This window comes from Gorilla gorilla, chromosome 22, assembly GCF_029281585.2.
Source record: "Gorilla gorilla gorilla isolate KB3781 chromosome 22, NHGRI_mGorGor1-v2.1_pri, whole genome shotgun sequence".
NCBI classification, from domain to species: Eukaryota; Metazoa; Chordata; class Mammalia; order Primates; family Hominidae; genus Gorilla; species Gorilla gorilla.
In genome coordinates, this window is record NC_073246.2 from 39,622,285 (window position 1) to 39,635,616 (window position 13,332).

Here is a 13,332-nt window from a genome sequence, read left to right on the forward strand (position 1 = left end):
GCTTGTCTTCTTTCCTTTCTGCCATTGCAGATAGATGAAAGAAGTGTGTGTGTATGTGTTTGTGTGCCTGCATGTGTGTACAAGGTGAGAAAAAGTGGCAACAAGAAGAATCTTGCCTCACTCCTGTGTTAATAGAGTAAATTACCCCAGTGGAGCAGAAGAAGTGGAAATAATGGAGTGAAAGATTTAAGGGGCTTGTGTTTGGGATATGGGTCAACACTAGAGAGAGGATGCTGGGGATGGAGGAGAAGGGATAAGGCTAATAGAGAAAAAAAGACTTTCTAAGATTTGATGGCAGATTAAGATCTGGTAAGTGGGAAGATCCTGGTGTCTTACAAAATCATAAGTTGGGAAGGGGAACTCGCAGCTAGGGAATAGGATGAACATTTATTGAACACTTACTATGTGCCAGCATTGAGCTTTGCAGCTTCACATCTGTTTTCAGCTTTATTCCCTCCCCTTAATAAATCTGTGTGGTAGGCAGCATCATTGATTTGAGAGAGGCTGGCTACCTTGCCCAAGGTTACACAGCTGCAATTGGGTTTGGTCTTGGGTGATTGTTCTAAGTCTAGGGTACTTTTTATTAACCAAACAGCACAGAAGCATGAAACACCCAAGGGTGCTGAGCAGACAGATGGGCTGTCTCAGAGGATGAGAGTGTAGAGCAACAATCAAGAATCGAGACCACCAGATACTCCAGGAAGCATCCACAGATAGTGCTCAGGAGGAGCAGAGGGTGCAGGCAGTGAGAGGGCAGAGGAGTTAGTGGAAATGAGGGGGCTCTGCTGATAAGAAGAGTCCAGGATGGGGAGGCCAAGGTGGTGCATTCAGCAAGGGAGAGGCCCTTCCTAGCAAGGAAGGAAACTCCCAGAGACTCTGAATAGGGTGGTCAGGATGGAAGTTCCACTGCAGGGACAGAGGGTGATGATGGCTGAAGCTGCAAGACACACTCATCTTAGATGAGGAAGGGAGATGGCAGCGTGGCTGGGGAAAACAAGCATGACGCCTAGTTTTCCAAATGAGGGAGGGGAAGCAACCAGTAGAAATGAAGCAGTGGGACATTCTGGAGGGAAAGCAAGAACAAGAACTCCCAGGGATTGGGAAGAAATAGAATGAAGGTCAAAGCGTTGCCCTCAGAGAGAAGATGGGCCCCTCCCTGTCTGAGAGACACAATGCCAGGCACAGCAGGGTGTGTGGGGCTGGCCAGACTGGTCACGCCTGCTCAGAATGTGACAGTTGTTCCAGTCTTTCCAATGGACTGTGGTCACCTATCCTGGAGTGTCCATAAATTAGATCAGACTTTTCAGTCTTGAAGAGGGGCAGAGAGAAGCGAGAACGTGATTGCTTGGTTTTCCCACTCGAGTTAAGACACAAGTCACCCTCTCTTAGATTCTAGAATTGTGGAAAGCCAAATCTTCTAAAAAGATTCTGGTGAGCTTTAGAGTGAGGAACGGGGAAGCTATTTCAGAAGAACTAGTCTCTGCATGACTGATGGGCAGGACGTTTCCTCGTCAATTTTCTGGGGCAAGACCGATTTGGATTTGCTTTGATTCCACCACGTCATGGGTACTCACGACAGAGGAAAGAATAGTCAATCCAAACCCTCACATTAGCCGGAGTTCCAATTTTAGACAGATGTTCCAACCCACTTCCCACAAACCCGTTTCTCTTAAGAATTCTAGCAAGTGGAAAATTGAATTTCATTTTCTCTGCTGTCCCTCTCCTGGGGATGACAGAAACTGGGTTTTGAAGGAGAAAAAAGGGTCCCAGGTAATTCACCCAGAGCAGTGACCACATAATTGAGGGTTAAGAACAAACTGATCCCCACAACTCAACACCTGTTGGGTAGCTCCACCTGGTACCAGCAAGAAAAGGGGGGGCTGGCAAGCAAGCGTTCAAGGGTATTTTCCCTGCTCTAACAAGGTATGTTTAATTTTACAAGAAAACTGTTATTTCTCTGCATCATTTTCCCTCTTGACTTCACCTTTAATGCACACTCTATAGGCGTCCTGTTGTTTAACTTTGCGCTTGCAGTTAAGTGTTAGCATTTTGAACAAATTAATGCTGACTTCCTCTTTTCCTATAAAGGCTGCACCCTCTGGATGTATTTCAGTGATTATACTAATTCCTGCATCAATAAAACAGAATTACTTTTACTTAAATGTGGCTTAAATTCCTGGCGATACTTGATTGGAATGCAAAAGGCCTATGTTTTGCACTTCATTGCATCTGTGTTGTTCTGGAGAAATCTGCCGTTGGTATTTTGGGGTCTTTTGAAGAGGAGTCTGCTCTCTGTAATCATTGCCATGTTTTATTTGAGCTCTCAGAGACGGGCATTTCCTTTGCCTGGGTTTTGTGGAGGAGACATGCACTAACTAGATTTGGGGTTTCAAAGACTCAGGTCCTCAGATAATCACTTGGTACTTGTTCTTTGGCCAGTGGCCAAACATCTCTGCATCTCAGCATCTTTCTTCTAGGGACTGTTGGTCAACAGCTTATGCTACCAACTTCTACCCTGAAAAATATTCACTTTTTTAGGATTTTTTAGGATAAAATAAGAAATTTCTTTTAAAAGAAAGCTTGATGTGTCTTTGAATGGTCTGTATGCATTGAATAAATTGCATGTCCTTTTTCTAGAAAGCAAATGAAATAATTTTAGTTAAAAGTTTTCATAAGGCAGGTTTCAGTTGATGGGAGCGCAATGTCTCCCTGTATGGTCACATACACGACTGTGTTTTGTGAGTGTTGCATTTCCCCAGGTTTCAGAGAAGAAAATGATTCTTTTCCTCCATGAGTCAAACATGTAGGTGTAGTTCTTCTCTCAGCCTCTGCCTTCATTTCTCAGACAACTTGGTTTCCTGTGAACCAGGCACATGCATGTTCTTCAAAATGGCCCTGGATTGAAGCAGGCCACCAGTTTCCATTTAGCCTTAGCTGAATGAGAAGATGTTCAGTCCCGCCAGCTTCATTATCAGCAGGTCTCTCGCATTTTAAGTGTTTTTCTCGATGTGTTTGAGTCATCCTGTTGTGTACCCTGAGGCTTTGAGGTACCAGAAGACAGAGGTTGAAATCTTTACGGTAGATGTGGGCTCCTACCTTTTCTATTGTGTCAGGTTCTAGGAATATCATTTTTCTTCTCAAAATGACTTCACTAGCGGGGAGATACCAGCTGGTTTTTTTCCTGGTAGGGGTGGCTTGAAGATGCTCCCACTGGGGAGGAATTGAGGGGCTTGTGGCTTTGTGCATGGATCTCTGCTCTACTAGTTTGTGCAAAGTGGAGATTGTGCAGACCCTAAAAGGTTGTACAGAGGAGAGCCCAGTCTAAGGGTTCTATAGCGGAGAGAGCACCAGCGAGGAGTTCTTGGACCCAGTGGGCCCCCTCCAATCCCAGGAAGCCTCTATAAATTGATCTGTCTTAACAAAAAGCCTCAATTTGTAGCATTTGTCAATTTTTGTGGTGTACAAGCTCCCACCATGGCTGACTGCAAACTAACACCTGTTGACCAGCTCACAAAATTCCCGCTATTTAACGATCAACTGTCATGAGCTGATACGAGCTCACTGCAGCACCCCCACTGAAACAAGTCCTACATCCTTGCAGTGGGGGTGAAGGGATCCTATTTTGCTGGAAGGTGGTGGGAAGGAGGGGGTGATATGGAAGGGAAATAAAGGGATGCAGGTTTGGGAAATGTTGCCCACTCTGTCTCCCTCTTGGAGAGTTCTAGAACAAGTGAGCCTATGAAGGGCTCTGAGAAATCCTATGATATATATAATTGCTTAAATGTGCTTTCCCAAACTCATTTGAGCTTAGGATAACCTACGCACATCTTGGTTCTGTGGAACGTATTTGATATTTGGTTTGGCGGCTCCTGGAATGAATGACAGGAACGTTGGAGATGGGCACACCCCCACTATGCCTTCTTCACGATTCGCTCAGGGCCAGCCCAGCATGTCCCCATTTCCACCTGACACAGCCCAAAGCTGTCAGCCCAAGCATTCACTGTCAGCATCCCCTATTGTCCTCAGCGTGCACCGACTCCCCCTCCCTTCCCCTTGCCTCAGTAGAAAGAGACATGACTCAGTCAACCAGCAACAAGCAAAAAGGAGAGTGACATATTACCCAAACAGAGGAAGATTCTCCGACACAATGGGAGGTTAGCTTAGACTCTGTTGCTAGACTCAGAGGGTAAGATGAAAGTAAAGGTTCTAAAATAGAATCCTATCACCAGAAACGGGGACAGCCTGAGGCTGGGATTACCTACAGACCACCCACGGCGCTTTCACCTTCACCCACTCCAGTTTTTCCCTATGGGCTTGCAAATGGAATCATTCTATATTCGAGTGCGGTGCTGCTCCTCCAGCTGCCAGGAAGCCCCCAAACCTCAGCACTGTAGGCTCTGAATGTGTTCTGCATTTATCCCTCCTCCAGCCCTTCTCACTGAAGCTCTCAGCTTGGTGAATGATGACTTGGCAACTAGGGAGGTCAGGGCCGGGGCCAGGGCCAGTGTAGTATCCACATTGGGCTCCACCCCATAGACTCCATGCAAGCCCCCTGACCTTCCCTCGAGAGTGATGTGTATGGGCTGTGGGAGGAAGGGGTGTGTAAAGCCTGTGACTTTGCTTGGTGGAAACCCACAGCTGGAGGCAGAGGACACAGGGACACCTGCTCTGAATGAGGCCTGGAGCAGCCATGTGGAGGATGCTGAAGGCACAGCTCCCACCTCTACGGCAGCTGTGGCAGTGGCAGTGGCAGCTGGTGCAGAGCCGGGGAGAATTATTAGGGGAGAAAGAAACACAATCCAACGGCCTTCCTTGAAAGGTTTCCTAAGGGGAGAGAGCCTGGGGTATGGAGCCCCATCTACGGGATGAGCCATTGGGAAGCACATGGGGTCAGCACTCTGAGAATAATGGAGAATTCTCCCCCTCTGGGCTCTCACTGACTTTTTTGGTAGCACAGACTTGGGTGAACTTCAGGTGGAGTCTATAGTAAAGTGCAGCCTAGGGGCTTGGCTCAAAACAGATGAGCTGAAACATACATACCTGATGGCTCAAGCACAGGCTTGGAGCCCCATCTCTGCCATTTTGGTCCCATAACTTCTACCAGGCGCATTCTGTGTACCGAGCCCTATGCTAGGCCCTGGGGATGCAAAGACCAATAAAACACAAATCCCTGCCAGGGGAACTCAGGGTTCTTTTGTGGCTTAAAACTGGTCTGAGTCTGGGGGTGAGGGTGGGGTGGGGTAGGACACATTTTTTTGGAATGAAATAAGACATCCTCTTAAACACTGTTTTGGAGTTGGGAGTGACTGTTTTATGAGCATGGGCTTTCCTTTTGGGGTAATGAGAATGTTTTGGAACATGATGGAGTTGTTGGCTGCACAACATCATCAATGTACTAAATGCCGCTGAAATGCACTCTTGTAAATGGTTAATTTCACCTGAGAAAAGAGAAGTTGCTTTTGATGGTAAAACTCTAGAAGTCCAACACCTCTGGAAGGTCATGTGTCTTCATCTGCCTAAGCCTGAGAACCAGGGGTGTGCAGGGTAGACATCTGAGAGATGAAGCATGGTGGCATGTCCATCCAGGGCCAGTGTCCCCATGGGGAGATGGAGAGAGGGAGGCACAATGCAGGGGACTCCTCCATGAGCCTGGGCAGCCTACATCCCAGCCCTGTTAAGGTACTGTTCACCTCTGCAGCCTGCAGCACTGACAACCATGCTTGAGGCCAGGTTGGAACATCTGGCAAGCCATTAATACCTGGTGACTGTGATGAATGCCTACGAGCTCCAACTGACTTCAGCATTTCACGGTCACCCTCCTGGAGGCACCGTCCTTAATAATACTTTTATGCAACTTAGACACGAGTTGCTGCGTTGCGCTGTTGCAGTTGACTGGGGGACAATGTGATTTTTCTCCTGACATGAGTTTCCTAACAAATTACATTGGGGGCACGATGCTTTTCCTTTTGTGAGATTGGACTTTCTCTTTTATTGTGTGATGTTCTTTTCCTGTGTTGTACTGATATGTTACGGGGGGATCTGCAGAGCTTCTTTACACAGCACAGCTTGTTTTTTGTCTGAGGTCCTCACTGTGCATCAGCGCCCGATGGCAAGAGAAGACCTGTTTCATATTGCCTCTCTCTGGGTATATGTGCTACAGGAGTACGTCTCTTTGCGGGTCAGAGTGGCCAGAAGTAAACTGGATTTGTGCTTATCAGTCATTTATTCCTTGAGGTGATTCCTACTTTAACCTGAACTACTTGGTGGATTTTCATCAGACAGCGGAAATATTTGCATTTTCCTTTTTCTCTCAGCTTGGGTGGCAGTGTTTCTCTTGCAAAATTAGCTGCATTTGTAAAGTGAAGCAGAACGAAAGTCAAGAGGGCGATTTCTCTGTTGGCATTTGTTTGTTTATTTTTCCAGGATCATCTTGCTAAAAGGAAAAGTTTTCCTAGCAATAACCTTGTGATATCTTTAGGCAGCTCTGATCATAATTGATCTGCAGTCAAGTCTTCCATCCTGGAAGGAAAATATCTGGAAAGAGGACTTGATTCCCTTCTGCCCAGTCATAGTCTATTTAGGGTGAGGCCTGAGTGGTGTCTGGGAACAGGGTTTCTGGGGACAGAGTCTGAGTCACAAAGTCTCCCTGCTGATTCTCTGCTCACCAAGCCATGTACTCTGGTTTGGGACAGTTGCTGCACAGAAGGGGGCAGATTCCTGCCCGATGATCTTGTATAACCCTGCAGTGGCCCTGTCTAGGAACCCAAAGCCATTCTGGTTCTATGTTTGTAGAGTATATTTTAAGGCCACAGTGAGTGAACTTGGAAGGAGATAGAAGGATTTGCCATTGAGATGCCTTTTTGGTAGAGAGCATGAAAACTCTGGGCTTCTCCCTGGAGTCAAACCATGCTCTGCACCTGGCCAGCTCTCGAGGAAGCCCAGGTGGAATGATGGGTTTCAGGACAGTAGTTTCTCGTACTTTCCAGGGCTGTATTTGTTTAGTGCTCACACTCTTTTTTAACAGTGAGATTTTCAGCACTTTTGAGTCTCGGCTCACACAGACAGCCAGCATGGGCCATGGAGACAGGCAGCCCTGGGGGCCAACTATGGTTCCCCATTTGGTGTTCTGTGTCTCCTGGGGATGACTTATTAATAGCTCATAGATTACAAACGGCCTGTACTTCCCTGCCCTGTGGCTTGTCTACTGCAATGCTGTTTGGGTTTCATGCACTTGGGATATAGTCCTTTTAAAATTACATTTTCTCCTGCTTCTATGCTTCTCCCCTGGGGCCCATTGGCAAAGCCTGTGTGCTTTGCTCTGCCTCCCCAGAATCATTCTTGCCTTCTCCAGCAAAGGTTTATTTGATTTCTTTAAAGTCACTTGACTGAATTCTCAACACAAGTACATACACTGAAGTAATCACGTCTGCTCTTTTTTAGGGAAAAGTAGAAATCTGCACTCTTCTCTCGACTTTGCCTTGCCTGCAGAACTCAACATTTGCGAATGATGTGTCCTTGAGAAGTCATGTTTTACCCAGTTTTGCAAACTTTTGGCTCATATCATAAATTCAAAGATGCTGGTGCTCCCAGTCTTAGTGCTAACATTTCTATTTATACCCTTTTCCCTGAGCCCCAAGAAATGTTCTTTAAACATATTCTCAGCTGGACCAGAAGAGACTTGGTTTGTGTGTTTGTTTTTAATGGGTCCTGCATTGACTTGGATAATGCTGTTGAAAACACAGTAAGACCTGATGGATTAAGTGCTGGATAATTCTCCTTCTAGCACCAATACTCCCTAATAACTTTTTGATACATACAAACAAAAACATCCTCTTTAATCTGCAAATTCCTCTTTGGATGGGCTGAAGGGTAAGGTTATCTGGAAAAAATGAGTAACTTCTGCAGAGAGAATCCTGTGTCAGTCACCAGAGGAGAAGAGAGAAAGCTGCTTGTCTCTTGCAGACCTGTGCTGGCCAATACAGCAGCTACCAGCCTGAAATTTGCCTGGTCTGAATAGAGATGTGCAGTAAGTGTTAAACACACAGGGGATTTTTGAAGAGTAATAATGTAAAAGTAAAATATCCCATTAATAATTGTCATACCAATTACATGTTGAGCTTTTAATATCTGGATATAGTGGGTGAAATAAAATATATCATTATTTTAATTTCACCTATTTCTTTTTTCCTTTCAAAGGTTCATATTATAGAATTTAAGATTATGCAGGTGGCTGGCATTATATTTCCACTGGGCAGGGCTGTTACAGAACATCCAGTACTGAGGAACGCCTGCTCTTAGCATGTTGGGAATAAAATTGATGCAAAAGGCAGTCCCTTGGTTGGCTTAAGTCAGAAGAAAAGGGCTGCTTATTAGGGGGGTTTAACCTTTTGATGTGGAAGGAGCTGAGGGCTCTGTAATTGGGAAAAAATTAATAAGAGTTCATAGTGTGATATAATAAGGGGTATTGAACACAACTAATCAAAAAAGGGTTGGGGAACTGCTGATAAACGTGTGTAAACATGTTCCCTCTTAGTTTGGGAGCTGTGGCTACTTTAGCCCGCTGGTTCAATTGTTTTTCATTTTTTCGAGTGCTATGCAAGCTCATGTCAGCTTTCTGCACACCACTAATAACCCAATGTGTGCCTGATTGGAGAAGCTTGACATTGACAGTATCTTATGTTGATGCCATGCATGATGGGGTGAGGAGGGAGAGAGGGAGAAAAGCTCCTGGAAAAACGGACATTTACAAATGGGAAAAGTGAACTGGGAGAGGGCAGTGTACCGTTGGCTTGGGTAAATATTCATTTTATTTATTTATTTAAAAATTTTGGTTCATGAACAATTCTTTAGGTTTGAAAAAAAAAAAGGATCAGGTGTTGTTATCCAGGGCTGAAGAAATGAATCATGGTCCCAGCTTTGAAGCACCTGTGGCAACATTGCCAGTCTCCCTGTTCTTTCCTGCCAAGCCCATGACTCCAGTGTGGCTTGTGGAGGAAGCTCACTGGGACTATTTTAAAACGTGTGCCCAAGGAAGTGCAAATGCTGTGGCCAGCACTACTACAAACCAGTAGCTCTTGTAAACCAAAAACAAAATTTGAACGCCCCCCAACCATCTGAGTGGACTTCTTCCTTGGCCAGGGCTCTCCTAAAATTTAACCTGAGAGACTGGTTCAGGCCATTATGGTAAGTGGGGATCGGACACACCTTATTATACTTCTCTGGCATTAACATCAACACAGACCCGAAGTCTGATAAGAATCGTTTACAATCTACTCTCTCTGAAGCCTGCAACCTGGAGGCTTCAGCTGCATGATAAAACTTTGGTCTCCACACCTCTTATCGCAACCCAGACATTACCTTTCTATTGATCCCAGGTCTTTAGATAAACTCAACCCATTGTCGACTAGAAAACATTCTAAATCTACCTATAAACTGGAACTAACAACCCCCCTCCTTTGAGTTGTCCCGCCTTTCTGGACTGAACCAATGTATTTCTGAAATGTATTTGATTGAAGTCTCATGTCTCCCTAAAATGTATCAAACCAAGCTGCACCCTGACCACCTTGGGCACATACATGTTCTCAGGACCTCCTGAGGGCTGTGTCACTCACATTTGGCTCAGAATAAATCTCTTCAAATATTTTACAGAGTTTGACTCTTTTCATTGACATTCTTCTGCCATTCTCCTGTTCCTGGAGGCTCAAGGACCATAAACTTGAATAGCGTGATTTGGCTTTGGTTTGAGCCTATGCCTTTAGGTTTAGATCTTTGCCTAATTGACTAGTAGACTTTGCTGCTAAAAAGCATGACTGCAAATCTGATAAACACTCCAGCTTTTGCCTTTAGATCTCTGACCAATTCTCCTTCTCAGTGACTTTTCCTGACTTCCTCTTCTGTCTGTCCCCTTGAATGTTGGGGGTACCCCATGGTTTGTCTTCAGCCTCTTTTTCTTCTCATCCCTCACTCTTTCTTGGGGAAAGGTCTCCTGTGGATGAAGCGCTCCCTATATGTAGATGACTTCCTCATCTAGCTCTCCAGGTCAGATCTTTCTTTCCCTCAATTTCTTTGCTGCCATATTGACTTGCTTGCAAGATATTTCCACATGGATTTCCTGTAAGAACCTCAAAATAAACATTTTTTCAAGACAGAGATTGTTATCCCCATGCTGTCTGGACTAGATATTCTCCATCTGTCCCTGAAGAGTCCCCCCACACCCTCTGGACTCTCTCTGCAGCCCAGGAGAATGACCTTTCTGGATGTACCTGGTCTCTCATGTCCTCTGGCTTCCTGTTGGACTTGGCTCATGAGAGGTTCTGGTGGGAGATCAAAGAGTAGGAGGAGAATGGAACCTTTCTATTAAGATGGGTCGAGTTGAAATGGGCTGTGTTCCTCTTCCTACAACCATAGTCCCACTCAGTGGTCCTCTCTCCTGCAGCTCTGTCTGGTTTCCTCCCTTGGCCCCTTTAGACTCAGGGTTGTGATGGCTCTAGATGTTGCCAGCCCTGGGTTCCTCTCCTTTCCTTGTTGGTGACTAGCCTTGCCCATGCCTCCGCAGAGTTCCTTTTCTAAGCATCCTCATCACCTGATGATTGTTCCTTCTTTTCTGCAAGGCCCCAGCTCAGACCTTTTCCATGTGGCCCCTCCTGTGCAGGGCTCTGTGCGTGGCACCAACGCCAGCCCAGGATCCCAAGCCAGCACCCAGAGGCATCTTTGTGTCTCCATCTTTCACCCCGCTGCCAACAGACGCCAAGTCCTGTGGCTTCCTTTTCCTAAAAGCCTTTCCTCATGGTTCTTCTTTACTGTCCCCAAGGCACCAGAACTTTTTGGGTTGTGGAAATAAGTGAAAATCAACCAAGTGAGGAAAACAGAGGCTATTTATTCGAACGTGCTGTAGTAAGGGACCATCACATGCATTTGGTAACGGCCCAAAGGCAGGCAGGGGAGTGAGAAAGCTTCATGTTGGAAAAGGGGGAAGGCCTCAGGCATGCCCTGATGGAAACTGTCATCATGGGGAAGCTGCAGGTGAGCTACCTAGAAATGGACATCCTGTGTGATTGGTGAGGGGGCATATTTGACTTTTTCCAATTGGCCTTAAGTTGGAAGTAGGAGCAAAAATCAGGGAAATTTGGTTATTAACCAAGTCCTGGTCATTTGGGCCAATTGTTACAGAAGTTATTGTTTAGCTTTCTGGAGTGTCACTGGTTTCTTGCAGGTCTGACTTACAACAGGCTGGCTTCCTGGGTTGTTTATTGTAGAAAAGCAGTTGGTTTCCTGGGCAGGTGGCTGCAGGCTGTGGGTCCAAGTGCTATTTTTATATGTGGTTGGCCACTGTCCATTTCTGTATTCAATCTCAGGGTCAGTTTTTAATTAACTGTTTTTTGTTGTTGTTGTTGTTCTGGATTATAAAGATGGTATATACTCATGTAGAACATTTTAATTAACCCAGAAAAATATTAAAAAGAAAAAACACCTTGTATCCTGCCAGCAGAGGTAACCATTGTTGACATTTCCAGGAACATCTTTTCAGAGATCTCTCTGTGCATTGACACATTCATACATGAGTGGCCATCCACTACAAAGCGTTCTGTAGCCTCTCATCAGTTTTCACTGCGGTTGCTGTGGCAGTCACCAGATCTAGATCACTGTGCCAGTCTTGCCAACATCCACTTCATTTCTCACAGAGCTTCAGATTGGGCTCTCTCTAATTCAGATTCCATCAGTTCCTGTCCTGCTTTAAATTGTTCAGTGGTTGCTTATCAAGTCCAGGCTCCCAGCAAGGCTCTCTGGGCCACTGATGATGTGTCCTCTTCTTCCAAACCTTCCATCTCTTCTCTGCACTTGGGGGAACTCAGGATTCTCTAAGGACTGTGCTCCTTCCTGCAGATGTGTGCCCACATGTTGCCTCTGTTGTCTCCCAGGCTCTTCCTCAGCACCCAAAGACTAGCAAAATCCTCAGGAGTCAGCTCAGACTTGCCCTTCCCTGGAAGCCTGCCAGAGAGCTCCCAATATGTTTAGTTTCTGTCCTCACCACCCAGTGCCTGCCTCTAGGACAGCACTTAGCCCACAGCATGACAGTGGCTGGCTTTCATGTCTCTGCCCTGACAGACCCTCAATCTTCAAGGTAAGCAACTATGCTTTACTCATTTTGTCCCCAGCCCAGTGTCTGTGATGGTACCTGAGACATAGTGGAGGCTCAGAAGACATTGCCTGAATAAATGAGGTGCTGGGTGGATGCAATCATATGTATGTATGTGTGTGCATGTGTATGCGTGTGTATGTGTGTGTGTGTGTATGTGTGTGTGTGATACATATATATCTGTAGATGCTCTGATTGTATGTCAGCTTGCTGTTTGGGTACCTGCCATGGTTTGAATGTTTGTCTCCTCCACAACTCATGTGAAATTTAATTGCCACTGTGATGGTATTAAGAGGTGGAACATTTAAGAGGTGATTAGGCCACGAGGGCTCCCCCCTCACGGATGGATTAATGCTGCTATTGAGAGAGTGGGCTCCTCATAAGAGAATGAGTTTGGCCCCTCTCTTACTTTCTTCTCTCTCACCCTCTCTTACCCTTCCACCTTCTGTCATGAAATGATGCAGCAAGAAGGCCCTCTCCAGATGCTAGCCCCTCCATCTTAGACTTGCAGCCTCCAGAATTGTGAGAAATAAATTTCTGTTCATTATAAATTACCCAATATGCGGTATTCTGTTGCAGAAGCTAAAAAAAAAAGACTATGACAGTACTAGACAGAGATACAAACACCTACTTTCCATGGGGAAACCACTTACACCATTAAAAAAACCCCTCAGCGATTACTTTTTAATATGGTCAATAATACTTCTACACACTTTGCCTCCATTATCATACCTCCTATTTATAATCCCATGAAGATTTTTGTGGGGAGTGAAATGTTATATTCATGAAAATGCTTTGAACTTTTTGGAGAAAAATTCACTCTTCCCCAAATCAGTAAGGGAGCCACACTACTCTATCAATAATGGATAGTATATCGCAAGGACAAAAAAACCAAACACCGCATGTTCTCACTCATAGGTGGGAATTGAACAATGAGAACACATGGACACAGGAAGAGGAACATCACACACCAGGGACTGTTGTGGGGTGGGGGGAGGGGGGAGGGATAGCATTAGGAGATATACCTAATGCTAAATGACGAGTTAATGGGTACAGCACACCAACATGGCACATGTATACATATGTAACAAACCTGCACATTGTGCACATGTACCCTAAAACTTAAAGTATAATAATAATAAAATAAAAAAAATGGATAGTATAGGTGTCTATTTTTCCAGATGAGATAAGCTGAG

The 13,332-nt window shown here is 45.4% G+C and overlaps 1 protein-coding gene across 1 annotated transcript in view; it reads right to left on the reverse strand.

Annotated features, from left to right (window-relative positions):
* The window catches only part of KCNJ6 (potassium inwardly rectifying channel subfamily J member 6), a 305,527-nt gene that overhangs the window by 116,351 nt on the left and 175,844 nt on the right, over positions 1-13,332 (reverse strand). The gene's annotated exons all lie outside the window — the stretch shown is intronic.